This window comes from Sinocyclocheilus rhinocerous, unplaced genomic scaffold, assembly GCF_001515625.1.
Source record: "Sinocyclocheilus rhinocerous isolate Xijiao unplaced genomic scaffold, SAMN03320098_v1.1 scaffold1341, whole genome shotgun sequence".
Taxonomy (NCBI): Eukaryota; Metazoa; Chordata; class Actinopteri; order Cypriniformes; family Cyprinidae; genus Sinocyclocheilus; species Sinocyclocheilus rhinocerous.
Genome location: NW_015637670.1, coordinates 385,148 through 400,300, shown reverse-complemented (window position 1 = coordinate 400,300; position 15,153 = coordinate 385,148). Strand labels below are relative to the sequence as shown.

The 15,153-nt window shown below is 36.2% G+C and overlaps 1 pseudogene; it reads right to left on the bottom strand.

Moving 5' to 3' along the window:
* Positions 1-15,153, bottom strand: part of LOC107749257 (complement C3-like) — a 61,040-nt pseudogene that overhangs the window by 29,530 nt on the left and 16,357 nt on the right.

Here is a 15,153-nt window from a genome sequence, read left to right as displayed (position 1 = left end):
AGCCCCAATATTAAGTACTGTGAGAGAATCCTCATACAAGCACTATACAAGTTGCCATGGACATTATGACTGTAGATATAGACTTCATCTCTTGAGATAAATAGAGAATAAATAAAGAAATAATCACTAGACATTTATGAAAGCATCTTTTTCCTTACCAGTAATTGAGATGTACGTGACAGCAGGTGTGTCTGGAAGACGATCAGCTGGTATGTCAGCTTTAAAAACTAAAGGGTTTTCTCCTGATCCATTTGGGAAGAGAAACAGAGAAGAACAGCAAGATGGAGGAATAGTCATGAGTCACGAGCTGATCATATTTTATATGATTTTGGTAAGTAATGAGCAAGAAAAGAGTTCATTGTAACCTCTGGTTTGACATTTTTTTCATAACTGGCAAGATGTTTAATGTCTGCAGTGTTGTATAATGGCAGTGTAACAGAGTGATGTTATTGTGTGCTTCACAGTAAATCTCACCATTCTTAACAGGATTGAGCTCCACATTTTCTCTTTGTAATGGAATCAGCACACCCTCAGACTGAAAGAGAGAGAGAGACTGTTAACTGCCAATGATGCTCTAGTTTATCTATTCAAAACATGATCTATTGATCATAATATTAACAAATAACCAAATCAAATAAAACAAATGCTACAAGTGACAATCACTGATTCCCATCAGACGTACCACCACCTTCAGCGGCTTTCTCACTCCATCAGAGAAATCATATGCTGAAGCTTTCACCTCAATAACATGATTTCCCAGCGTCATGGGAATAATCACATATGAAACGGCTATGCTGGAGCCTTTGTCAACAGATACTGTTGTTCTGTATTTGCCTTTCTTACTGGCAGAGCTGCAAACATCTTCTGTCTCCATGAACTCCACACGCACCTGGATACAACAGGAGAATGAGACTCAAACTGCTTCAATATCCAGAGGAAACTTCACCCAAAATAAATCCAACATGAAATGTGTGATGATGGGATATATTTCTGTTTTAGCACAGGACAGTATCCTACACGTTTCTTCAGTTTGTCACAAGCAGCTCATAAACCTCAAATGAGTCTCAGGATCCATGCATGCTGTCATTAGTAAATGATTTGACTCCAGCAGAAATGTTTACTACAGTCCACATGGCTTTAACGTACATAAAAAACTGAATGATTTTTAATTCTATAAATCTAATCTACCTTCTTCAGATAGAAAATCACAAACAGGCTTCATCTCACCAGCAAAGACTGACTTGATTCAGTTCAGTACAATACTTCTGTCTAAAGAAACACAAACTCTTACTTACCAGTGGTTTTCTCTGCAAGTGGGTAGATCGATCTCCTCCCAAATCATACTCTCAGGAAACTGTGTACGTGACACAATCTCTTCAGAGTCTGTATAATAATAGTCATCATCTTCATCATCTGTTTTTAGTTTTAACAAAAACAAATCATTAATTTCTCTGGGATCTGAAAAACATTTATTACAATTACTGTATTCCCAACTCCTTCTTAGTCTCATCGGTTATCATTGTTGTTTTTATAAATTTGTTGTGCGTCTTTTATTTATGTCTTTGTTTCTTAAGTCTTGCATGTTTGTAATGCTGGGGTGAAGCCACAAAAGTGCTGAAGTAACACTGGTCCACACTGAATCTAACCTGTCAGAGCATAATTTATGTAATGGTTTGGAAATAAAGAGAAAATTGCATTATTTCATTATTCGCTGCGCAATATTATCGCTCCAGTTTTGTGACTTTTCTTGCAGAGTGAATATCTGTCATGTCAGACACAAATAACAGAGACATCATAGCTGGATCATTACTTGCAAATTGTGAGCTTTTCAGCGTCTCGCACATGAGTGCCACTTCCTTTTACAGAATAGAGTTTAATGAGTAAAATCAGCTACCGAGACATCGAAGGGCATCCCAGGTTTGAAGAAGTGTGGTGTTTTTTTGAAGTGGATGGTGTACGGTGACGTCACAATCTGAATGCCTCTCCTTTCTGCTTCCACCATTTCACTGCCTGAAACACACAAACGATTAGCTTCTCATACAATCACACACGTGCAGGTAAACATGTTCACACAGTATCTGTTGAGTCTTACCACTTTCTGTTAATAGACTGACTGAAACATAGATTGATCGTCCAACCAGCTGGTTAATGTTTGGAAAGGTCTCAGTGATCATCTGACTGGTCAGTTCTGCAGTACCCTCTCCTTTCACGATCTATTCATATATGAGAAACACAGCAACATACAAGACACAGTAAAAATCTATTTAACTTCTTATTTAAACTGTCCTCTAGGTTTGAGGAGAAATGATATTGATCTCAACAGGTGAGATGTTTAATGTCTCTCACCTGAACTTTTTGCAGAGATGCAGGAATACTTGTTTTCTTCTCATCTTCCATCACACCAAACACCACAAATGCATTTCCATCCACCTTCTGTCCAAACAGGTACCTATAAAAGCACATTAAGTTTCTGCTGTAAAACTGAATGGTGACGATGACTGTCCCTGATCCACATACACTTCATTACACAGAAAAAGAGCAACTTCAGCATTTTTAAAAGTTCTTCTTTTGTGTTGAGAAAGCCATACAGGTTATAAACAATATGAGGGTATTTTTATTTTTGTACTCTGATGCTCTTTGAGAAGTGTTTGTGCTTTGAGTGTTTGTGCAGATTGTGCAGATCAACTGGAAGTGACAGACACAATTGAAACTATGTTCATACGACCAGTAAAATAATTGTAGTAAACAGAGTATTGTCTTTGTTCATTTGAAAGTTAAACTATCAGGACAAGTTTTGGTTTCACATATAGTACATTATTTTGTAGTTTACATACAACTTTATTTTAATTCACTGTGCTTACAATTCAAGGATTGATTTTGAATACAGTGAAAATATTGTGTCTTACTTGGCTTCAATGTCGACTGTCAGACTCGCATCACGCACATAGAAGAAACCCTGATAAAAGCAGCAGTTTAATAATAAACAGAATGATGTCAAGCTGATGTTTGAAAGTTCATTAATGCACTCTATATTTGTCATGTTTTCAGCACTTAATCGTACCTGTGCTAGCAGGTGTGTAGATGGGCTTGTCTGTTTGGACAAATATATATCCAGACTGGAATGAGAGCAGGACCACTTTCTCCAGAGTGACGGATGGAAACTGAGCTTGTAGATACACATACTGCTTCTCCAGAGGATCGGCAGAGAAGAAGTTCTGATCATCTGGAATCTGTAGAACAGATAACCAGCCAGTTATAATGGTTCAAATGAGTTCTCCATTGAAATGACAAATGGAAGGACAATAAAGTTGAGAAACGTCTGAATAAACCAGCCAATATCTGTATCTGTGTATCTATTTGGTGACTGTCTATATATTATATTATATTATATTATATTATAATATATTATAATTTATATTATGTATTTGTTTTGTATGTCATGTTTTAATTCATAAGATGGAAGTATTTTATCTTTTTTATATTTAATAACTTTATTAGTACTGTATATATACATTATATGTATTAGTACTGTATATAAGACAGAACACACAGAACAGAGATCTTGAGTGTAACTGCAGGAGTTTATGTTTGGCATGCGCTCTGGAGGCACAAACATTTTTTTTATGGTGGACTAGGAGTGCCATTTAAATTAAAGGAAACAATATTTTATGTATTAACTTTTAATAATTATTTACTAAAACAAACACATTTACAAACTCACAAATAAATAGGCATATAAAAAGCATTTCATGTTTAAAATGTGGTTACATCAATTATAATAAATGTTTTTTAAATGGCTTTTTTTAAGCAATCGCCAACTGTTGATTGTGGGATTGTCGTAATGAATAATGGTGTGAAAATAAGAAAGCAGTAATATTGGTGATGAAAGAGAGACCGGTTTGAAATCCTCTGACAGGACGTTGACAGTGTTTACAGCACAGGTCTGCTGAAAAACATCTCTGAGAGCAAAATTATTTTCAGTACATTGTAATGTGTTAAATGATTAAGGATTTCATATATAAACATAAGTTACCCCCTGTAAAACATATCCACCTGATTTTGCAGTGCAGATGTAAACTGTTTTCTGTGAGTGTGCAAGACTTTCATTTCATTGGCTGCTTCATAAGAGTAATAACTGACAGAATAACAAGTGCAAAACTATTTGCATTACAAACCAGTGTGTTTATAATTATGATAATATTTTAAAATGATATGATACCAAACAGCAGTCTGTAATATCAATCATTATAACAAACTGTTTATGTATAGCTAAAATAACTGGAAGTGGATGAGACCAGAATCCTTGCACATTTTTGACCAATGTGATTAACACCAAGGTTTTAATTAGTCACAGTAAAAAAAATTAAAATTGTATTCAATTAAACTTTATTATGAAATTGCAAGTTTTGGCAAAAATAATATAATTTGGTCTTAAACACCAGTTGGTTTATGTAAAAAAAACACTCCCTGTGTTCTGGAGTTGGGCTTTCCTCTCTTGTAAGCCAGTATTCAACCCAGGTCTGCTTCACAAAAACATACTACAGACTAAAAACATCAGAAAAGTGAAGACAATACTGTGTTCATGTATAAAGCAGAAATCTTGCTGGTATTATTAAAAAACCATGAAGGACATTAAACACATAAACCACCCAAATCCAGTCATTTACAAACAGACACTCGATGGACACCTATAGTGTTTTCAGCATCAGTACAAGTGAGAATTGTAGAAACTATGAAAACTAATGTTTTACTCAAGTCTGCCTCATTTTATCACTTTGAATCAGCATAACAAATTACACATCTTTAGAACTGGCTGTATCTTTTGCAAGTAATGCAATTGGATCTGTTTATTCAGACAGTGTGGCAAAGTGTAACATTGGCAGTGTTGGGAAGGTTACTTTGGAAATGTAATAGGTTACAGATTAGAAGTTACCCTATTTAAAATGTAATAGTAGTGTAACTTGTTCAATTACTTTATTAAAGTAATGCAACTGTTTACTTTTGATTACTTTTTGATTACTTTTCTAAATTTCTAATGGATGTTTATTTGCAACTGTTAATCATTTTCAAACATTTACACCATACAGGGTTAAGCTTACAGTAGTGCTCAACACTGTCAGACTTGCAGAATCCTTCACCACTTGAATTAAGATTATCAAATTTGAACACATCCACCACAGATACTGTTTTTGAAACCAAATATTTGCATAACTACAGGAAACACTGCATCTAGCAATGGTTTGGAAAAAAAAGTTAATTAAAAAAATAATAATAAATAAAAGCTTAAACATCAACTCAAATACGGTTATCTAATAAGCATGTGTCCTATTCTGTGTACTAAACTCCTGAAACATTGGTGTCTCTTTGTATATGATATGACGATAGTTTTCTCAAAATAAGGAAACTGCTCATGAAGTGACTCAGAGCAGATCTAGAGATTATGTTTTTGTGTTCATGTATTCATATATTGAGGCGGCAGAGGCTGAAAACACCGCGAGCTTCAGTAGGCCTATGTGTAGTAAATGAAACCGCATGTCTGCGCCATTAATTTCCACGAGGGGCGGACTGGGAAAAAAATTCAGGCCGGGAAATCTCACACTCATACACCCACAACAAATTCTGAAACATGGACAACCCTATTTTTTGTATGGACCTCACATAAAAAAGGGTTACATCCTTAGGTTGGGGACATGCAAAATAATTAAAAGTTATCTCCTGAACTGCACCTTAACTTCCACTTTTTCTTTTCAGTCTCTTTATTTTGCCCTGATATCTATCTCTCACATGACTTTAATACTCAAGATTTAACAAAACTATACTTTCTAAATAGCCTACATATCACAATTAGTACATCACTACAATATCTTTATAGAAAAATCCTAAGTCTGCCCTAGCTCCCCTAAACCTATTATAAAATATGATTATTTGTCTGCTAAATTACTACTGTAACATTACAATAGATAATAATGATGTCCTTTATACAGTGTTTTGAGTGATGACTGCTTAACTAAGTAAACAAAGACAAAACTACAATAGCATATTTACAGATGAAACTGACCTGCACTTGAAACCCTGAACAGTAGTTTTGCTTCTCTCCTCCACCTGTGCGCTTCCACAGTCCACTCCATTCTCTCTCTCGCATTGATTACTCTGATCCAAACTGTTTGGCGGAGGCGCGGAGAGCGTGCGAGCCAAAGCCAGTCACGACTAACTGATCACGACACGATCAGTTAGAAAAGATATAGCAACCCGAGTCAGAACAGTCTGAAGGTTTGACCCGAGTTTGGTGGTTGTAGCTTTAAAAGTCTAGGAGGAGACACATTTTAAAATTTGGTCTTAGAAGAAGAAGAAGTTTAAATAGGATTTCAGTAAGTTGGCTTTTTCAAGCCAACTTAATTAAACAGTTTGAAGCCAATTCAGAAAGGTTAATGTAATTGTGAATCACATTGTAGCCCCACGGCAATTCTACGCTCCTGCATATGGATTACTGCAACTATATGAGAAATATGGAGACTAACAAATTCAATATAGTCACACATGTAACTCGAAATTTCTGGACAATTGCAGTATTATTCTAATTTTACACAAGACACATAGTCTAGAATGCATAGCATCTACAACCCTTTACCTAAATCTTTTATACAAAACTTACATCAAAGCAATCTTATGTTTTAAAGAACAAACTCAACTACTTTGAGCATGCAAAATTTCTTTGTGCGCTGCAGCGGTCGTGATATGTGTCACAATACACTAGAGAAGAACGAGGAGATGCTGGAGAATACTTTAACTAGACTTTTAATTCCATGAACCAAGGGAGACGAATTCAAAAACTCAGGATGACGTATAACAGCGGACAGAGAACTAGGGACTGGGAACACTTTAAATACACAGAACAGGATGATGGGATGACAAGACACACTTGGGATCAATGGTAACCACATAGGAACCACCTGGGAAGAAATCAACATAACAAACACCTGGGGAGCAAGACACAGACAAAACATGGAACAGAGTCTGACAATATGACGTCATGCTCTGCAGCGTCTTTTTAAACACTTAAATTCAAGACAGGAGCGCGCAAGTTAGTGCTGTGAGCACGGGTGTTGAGTTATAGCGCCTATCAACAAAGTTGAATCTGAGCAATGGACCTTTTTCACATTTCCGGGTTTCTCAGCAGCGGAAGTCGTTATAGTTGGGTTAACTTGAAGAGCAGTGAATGGGAGAGTACCACAAATATATTTTTTGCATTCCCATTTGCTCAAATAGCAAAAGATAAACTCCACGATAGTGTTTTCATGACATTCAATAAAAGGAAAAAAAAATTGAGAGAGACTGATAAATTCTGGCAGTCAGACGAGAGAACAATGTAAAATTTACCATCCTTTCCAAAGACGCTGCATTAGAAACACCCTTGCATTAGCGTTAACTGTTTTTTTGTAATTTGATGCAAAAGTGGTATAATACAAAGAATAGTGTTATAAATGTACATACATTTAAAAAAAAAATACAAATATGAAAAACTTTTGAGGATTTTCGATGCTGATGACCGTTAAACGTGTCATCACAGTCTTGTGAAAATAAAACAGAATTTTTTTTTTTTCTAAATCTATGCTTTATTTAGGTGCTACTTGTGCACCACAGTCTGTTCAGAAAATGTCAGCGGAAGAGAAAAGGAAGAATTCCGTGACGAAGAAGAAATGCCTGCTGACACAGAGACGTCAGCTTGCTCTGCTACTGCCTGCAACGTCCTAGTCGACAGCTGTCACGATTACTATGGGCCTGAAGAGAAAATTGAATTTTCTGTGTTGTCAGTAGAAGATTTCCCCTAGCTTCCTACTACTCCTCTGAAGCCTCTCCCCAAAAGAGGCCGTGGTGAGTTTTCTGACGACATTATTACGAAACTTTCTGAGCTCATCAACATTAGGTCTGATAAGCTGGAGTCGATGGTTGCAGTAAATACTTCTCACATTGCTGGATTGAGAGAAAAGCTGAACTCCGTGTGTGATGATGTGAATGAGGTGAAGACCAAAGTTTCCCAGGTTGAGTCATCGCTGTTGGAGGAACGTAATCGAATCGGCGTATTGGGAGTTACGCATCACTGAATTGGAATGGTACTCCAGGCGCTGGAATTTGAAATTACATTGCGTGCCAGAAAGTATCGATGAGAAAAATGTGAGGAAAGAAGTGATTGGCATTTTGTAAGAAATTACTGCCAGAACACGCTGATCGTCTTCCGAATGTGATTGACACAGTGCATCGTGTTGGTATGAAGAAAGTGAATTCTACTCGCGGTATAATCATCCAGTTCTCCTCGCGTACACACAGAGCAGCAGTATGGGCGGCAGACAAAAATTCTGCATATCTACGGGAAAACGGTCTGCGTTTCAGAGAGGATCTCTGTAAGGCCGACAGAGAAAGCAGGTTGAAGTTGTGGCCACTAGTAGATGAGGCACGAAAAGCAGGAAAAATTGCTTACTTTGTAGCTGGTCGTGCTTTTGTGGAGAAAAATAAAATCTTTCCATCAGGCTGAATGATCTCAACTTTGATATAAGATATCCTGTTTTTTTGTTTAAGTCAAGTCAAGTCAAGTCAAGTCAAGTCACCTTTATTTATATAGCGCTTTTAACAGTACAGATTGTGTCAAAGCAACTGTACAGCATTAATTAGGAAAATAGTGTCAATAATGCAAAATGATAATAGTAAACACTAATTTTTCAGTTAAAGGCAGTTCATCATTGAAATCAGTGGTCATCATCCAGCTCAGTTTAAATAGTGTCTGTGCAATCAAGTCAACGATATCGCTGGAAATGAAGTGTCCCCAACTAAGCAAGCCAGAGGCGACAGCGGCAAGGAACCAAAACTCCGTCGGTGACAGAATGGAGAAAAAAACCTTGGGAGAAACCAGGCTCAGTCGGGGGGCCAGTTCTCCTCTGACCAGACGAAACCAGCAGTTCAATTCCATGCTGCAGCAAAGTCACATTGTGCAGAGGACTCAACTGGCTCTTGTGGTCTTGTCCCGGTGGCCGTCTAGGAGACAAGGTCTTTACTGGGGATCAGTATCTGGGGCTCATCTAGTTGTCCTGGTCTACGCTGACTTTCATGGCTGTCGAGGTCATATCTAGGTCCTGATCCACCGTCTGGTCTGAATATGTACTGGATCCGGGTGACTGCAGTGACCATCTGATCTGGATACAGACTGGATCCGGTGGCTACGGTGACTTTGGAATAAGAGAGAAACAGACTAATATTAGCATAGATGCCATTCTTCTAACGATGTAGCAAGTACATCGGGTGTTATGAGAAATGTTCCTGGTTCCGGTTGACCTAATTAATGCAGCCTAAAAATCCTTTAACGGATTTGAATATTAGAAATGTGTTAGTGTGTTATGTGTAAGCCAGGTTAAAGAGATGGGTCTTTAATCTAGATTTAAACTGACAGAGTGTGTCTGCCTCCCGAACAATTATGTAGGTTATTCCAGAGTTTGGGCGCTAAATAGGAAAAGGATCTGCCGCCCGTAGTTGATTTTTATATTCTAGGTATTATCAAATTGTAAGAGTTTTGAGAACGCAGCGGACGTGGAAGACTATAATGTAATAAGAGCTCGTTCAAATACTGAGGTGCTAAACCATTCAGGGCTTTATAAGTAATAAGCAAGATTTTAAAATCTATACGTGAATTCACAAGTAAGAACCGGGAGATCTTGTGAGCGCCCGTCTGATGCTGTTAAAAGTAAGTTACTAATGTCGAATTTTAGGATTAACTATTGTAACTGAAAATCATATTTAGGTCAAAGCTGTCAGTTGTTTGTGAACTAAATCTTCTGTAAAGGGTGATCTGTTTAAGCCAACTGAATGCAGACAGATTAACATTAGAGTCTCTGTGTTTTAGGTCAAAAAAACATTAAAATAACACAGATTCCAGTTTTACAAATGCTAGAAACGTGGCTTTCTAAGGAAAGATTGCTATCAAATAGCACACCTAGGTTCCTAACTGATGACGAAGAATTGACAGAGCAGCCATCAAGTCTTAGACAGTGTTCTAGGTTATTTGTTTTTGTTTGTTTGTTTGTTTCTTTAGAAACAAGTCATCTCTTTCTTCACCTCTTTTTGACCAGGACCATATATTCATGTTATGAGTCTATAGCTTAAGGTCATGCTTGGTCCGTTTATACCCAAAGCAGTTGATGTGGCGCTATGTTCTCATCACGGTTTGTTGCTGCCTTTAAGCTTCTGTTCTGAGAAATTTGTTCAAGCGACTTTTATTTATTTATTAATTTTTTTATTCAAATTTTGTTATTGTAATGTCTTTATCTATAACCTGACTCAATGCCAGGGGACTAAGGAACAATTTAAAATGGAAAGCCATTTTTTAATTTGCCAAACAATTTAACAATGTTTTCTTCAAGAGACTCACAGCATTTCTGTGTCTTTTTGGAAATTTTTTGTTCTCATTCTTCTCAACGCTCTGCAGTGTTTGTACTTCGCTGGTAAACTTCCTTATCCGGACTTCGATACTAATGGACATTATATGTGTCATATTGCTCAAATTCATAACTTTAATTTCATTGTCATAAATATTTACGGGTATAATTCAAAGGCAGAAAATGATATTATTTTAGATAAGATAGAAGAGAAGATTGTTCATTGGTTAGCCAAATTCCCTGATGCACATATACTATTGGGTGGTGATTTTAATATCACTTTAGATAATGTGAGACATTAGAATAACATGAGAATGCTATTCTTAAGGTAAATTAATGAATTCATTCATTTTGGACTAAAGCCAAAGCAGAACGGGTTTATGGCAAACATTGGGAGTTGCTTAAATTTGAATTGGGCAAGATTTTCAGAAGTTATTGTAGTAAAATTGCTAAACTCAAAACAGCACAAGAAGATGACATAATTTCCAACATTGCATATCTGTCATCTCAATGCCTTGATAGTTTATCTGTGGTCGAAAGTAACAGACTTTTGATTGGATGAACTTTATAAATCTGCTTTTGTAAGGTCCAGAAGACGCTGACTCGAAGAAGGAGAACAAAATTCGGCTTACTTTTTTAGGCTGGAAAAATCTCTAACTAAAAACACCATTCATCAGTTGAAAATCGGTAACTCTGTCTCCGAAGACCCAAAGGAAATTGCCAAGTATTGCTTTGAATTCTATAAGTATCTTTATAGCAGTCGATTATGTTATAACAGCACTATTTCCTTTATGGATTCTATAAATAATATTAATTGCATTAGTGCAACTGATATATTTTTTTGTGATCGTCCCATCACTTTAGCTGAGGTTCTTGAATCTATCAAATATTTAAAGATGAATAAATCACAAGGCGTAGACGGCCTTACTTCGGAATTTTACCAACAATTTGCAAATGATTTGGCCCCTTTTTTATTAGAAGTAATTTATGAAAGCATTCTCTTCCTTCTACCCTAACTCAAAGTTTAATAACTCTCATTCCCAAGCCTAAACAATATGTATTACTAATTGATAATTGGCGTCCGATTAGTCTTTTAAAATTGTGATTATAAAGTTATTGCTACAATCTTTGCAAAACGTTTAAAAATAATTTTAGATGACATATTAGATTAAACACAATCAGGATTTAAAAAAAACAGACGTATCTCAAACAATATTCAGTTGGTTCTTGTTAGACTTGTTAGAATCTGTTAGACTATTCAGAGTTAGAGAGGGATGATAGTTATATGCTTTTTCTGGACTTTTACAAAGCCTCGATTCTATCGAACATGGTTGTATATTTAAAACTTTAGAAAAATTTGGTTTCGGTGACCTGTTCATTAAGGCAGTTAAAACTCTATATGCCCATGGTAATTCTTCCATTAAGCTTAAGGTACCTCTCCAAGATTTGAACTGCAGTGGGGAATACGTCAGGGGTGCCCCATTTCACCATATTTGTTTATACTAACTACTAGTTGTTAGCCAATCACGTTAAGAATAGTACCTTGCAAGGGGTTAGTATCATGGGAAGGGAGATCATCATCAGTCAATTGGCTGATGATACAACACTTTTCCTAAAAAAATCACCAGAAAGACCAGATTCCCTTAGCACTTAATACTGTTAAAACGTTCTCCAATGCTTCTGGGCTTCATCTCAATGTGCTCAAATGTGAATTAATGCCAACTTAGCAACTCTCTGTTTCCAGTCTATGTAATATCTAAGTCAAATAAACAATAACCTGCCTCGGAATAGCAATATCCAAAAATCCAAAACTTAAGTGTGACTTAACCTTTTTGCCTATCTTAGAGAAAACTAAAAGAAACTTTAATCAGTGGCTTCAGAGAGACTTATCTCTAAAAGGAAGGATTCTCCTCTCCAAGGCAAAAGGCATTTCACGTCTAACATGTGCAGCTATCTCTTTAGAACCTGATAAAGCAACGTGTAAAAAGATTGATCAACTATTATGTAACTTTGTATGGAAGAATAAGACACATTATGTCAAAAAACATGTTTTATGCTTTCTATTGTTGTGTAACTACAGTATTGAGAAGATCCCTGTTGCTTGCTCTAATTTCCACAAACAAGCACTATATTCGCATGGTCTATGATTTCCAAACATAATTTTTTCAATTATTTCATTTGGAATAATAAGAATAACTGCTATAAACATAAGTCCCTATTTTTTGAAAACTGGTTTAAGAATGGTATCAATCGGGTTAGTAATTATTTCATCAGGATGGTTACTTGTTTATTATCAAGAATTTCTTTCCCACTATAATTTTCCTGTTACTTCGAAACAGTTTGCCATTGTATTTGGTGCTATTCCAAATGGTGTCATTATGTTATTTAAAAATGTAAATGTAAAATACATCTCCCAGACCCGGTTGACACATATGTAGGTGGAATATGTTTTAAATCTACACTGAATTAAAAAAAAAATTAATAAAATTCTGTTTTCACCCCTCATGCTGTTTTAAATATTTTGTGGAAAAAGGTTTGGACTCTTCCTAACAAGTGTTTATTGATAAATAAGGTCATCATTCATCATGTTAATCAATACTATCCTGTGAATACCTTTATTGTGTCAAAATTCAAATTAAGTATAGATGTGAACTGTACTTTCTGAGACTCACAACCAGAAACTGTCTTGCATCTTTTTTTGCCATTGTGTTCATTCAAGAAAATTTTGGCTAGACGTTTGTCAGTTCATTGTAAATGTCATACATAATGACTTTGAGCTTTACTTTAAGGATGTTCTGTTTGGGATTTTCACTTTTGAGAAACAACATGAAAATGTCTACTTTCTCTGCAACTTAATTATTTTGCTTGCAAAATATTTTATCCACAAATGCAAGACTATGAAAGTTACACCCCAATTTTCTCACTTTCAAGGAGATATTAAGACCTATATTGAATCTTTGTCAACCTCCTGTAACAAAAAGGCAACACAAACTTTTAATATATGCTCACTTTTTGGTATTTTTGTATAATTTTTATTCAATAATATTATACTTTGTAGGAAATATTGGTTATTATTATGTAATCTGTTTATTTATTTTTTATCATTTATTTATTGTTACGGCTTTTTTTCTTCTTTTTTCTCCTTCTCCTCTCTTTATAGGCCTATCCTGATTTTTAATTGCCATGTATAGTTTGGACATCTTTGAACCCCTGGCTCTTTTCCTTGGCACATGTTTTTGCACTTTTGTATTCTATAAACGAGTGTTTAATAAAAAAAACAAACAAAAAAAAAACTTAAATTCAACACATAACAAATAATAATACATCTAAAATGTAAAAAACATACAATCCACCCCACTTTCCTGCAGTGCTGCAGTTTTACATTTATGATCTTTTAATTCAGCTAGCAGTTTGTAACGCAGCGAAATGCGAAACTTTTCGCATGAGCTTGCGCTTCCGGTCTGACGCATTCGCATGCATATGAATGGAATGGACGTCAACGGAACGAAAAGTACAGTGTGACACCGGCCCTTAAACCGCACAGCCCGAGATAACAGCTGGACCGGATCAGTGTCTCCCGCACAGCGCTGGCAATTAACCATAGCTCGACGCATTCACCGCAGTATTGAAGTGATAATAACCAGCGCTCGACTCATTTGAATTCAACACACTACACTTAGGGTGAGTTCACACTTGTATTTCGGTTCTCATGGTTAGGTTTGGTCTGGACCAAAAAAAGAAAATGATACATTTGGTCTTGATCTGCTGAGCGTTCACACTGGCATTTTTGACAGCGAACCTAAAGATACCGAACCTAAAGGCACAGTGATATGTTCACAACCGATTGGTCGGGTTGAATGAAGTATATTTTGCGACGGAACTCACTGAATACCCCAAACAAAAGCTGTGTTCGACTTAAAGAGGTGCTGTGCAGACTGATCGGTGTATGACATCAAAGTATCCATTCAGAGATCAGTCTGCTCAGCGCCGTTTTAAGTCAAACACACATAATGCCGTCTGCTGGATTAAGCGCGCTCATTGCTGCGTGTACTTATGATTAGTGATGGGAGAAACGAACCATTTCGAAGCTTCGAATCAATTGAACTAATTGTTTCGCAAAATGATTCACTGTTTCGAAGCGCTCGAAACACCACACGCTGGTGACGCCTGCTGGTCAAAACTGTGTAAATGCAACAAAAACTCAGACCAAAACATGCATAGAAACAGCATTTACAAACCCAATGAAAACGCTTTCTTGAAAGTATATTAAATGCAATAAAAATTATAAAATACCATTACAAATGAAGGGTCTGTATAATAGGCCTATGCGTCTTTCAAATAATTATTATTAATTTGCAAGGGCTTGTTTTGTTTGTTTAATGGAGAGCTTGTCTAAACAAGCCAGTAAGAGACTATTAACTACTACTCATCCTTTTAATTACACAAATGTCATTAAAAATGTCTACAAAGTGATCAAACCATATATATATATATATATAGGCTGATGCTGTGGTTCGCCGCTGCGGGGTGATCTCAGTGAACTCGCATGATTCACGGAGAGATCGCCCCCCTAAGGCGACCTATTGAAATTTTGAAACGTTTCGAAACTGTTATGACGTAACGAAGCCTCGTTTACTGAAATCACGTGACTTTGGCATTTTGATACGCACTCCAAACCACTGTTTCAAAGTAATTGATTCACAAAGGTTTCAAAGCTTCATGAAGCAGTGTT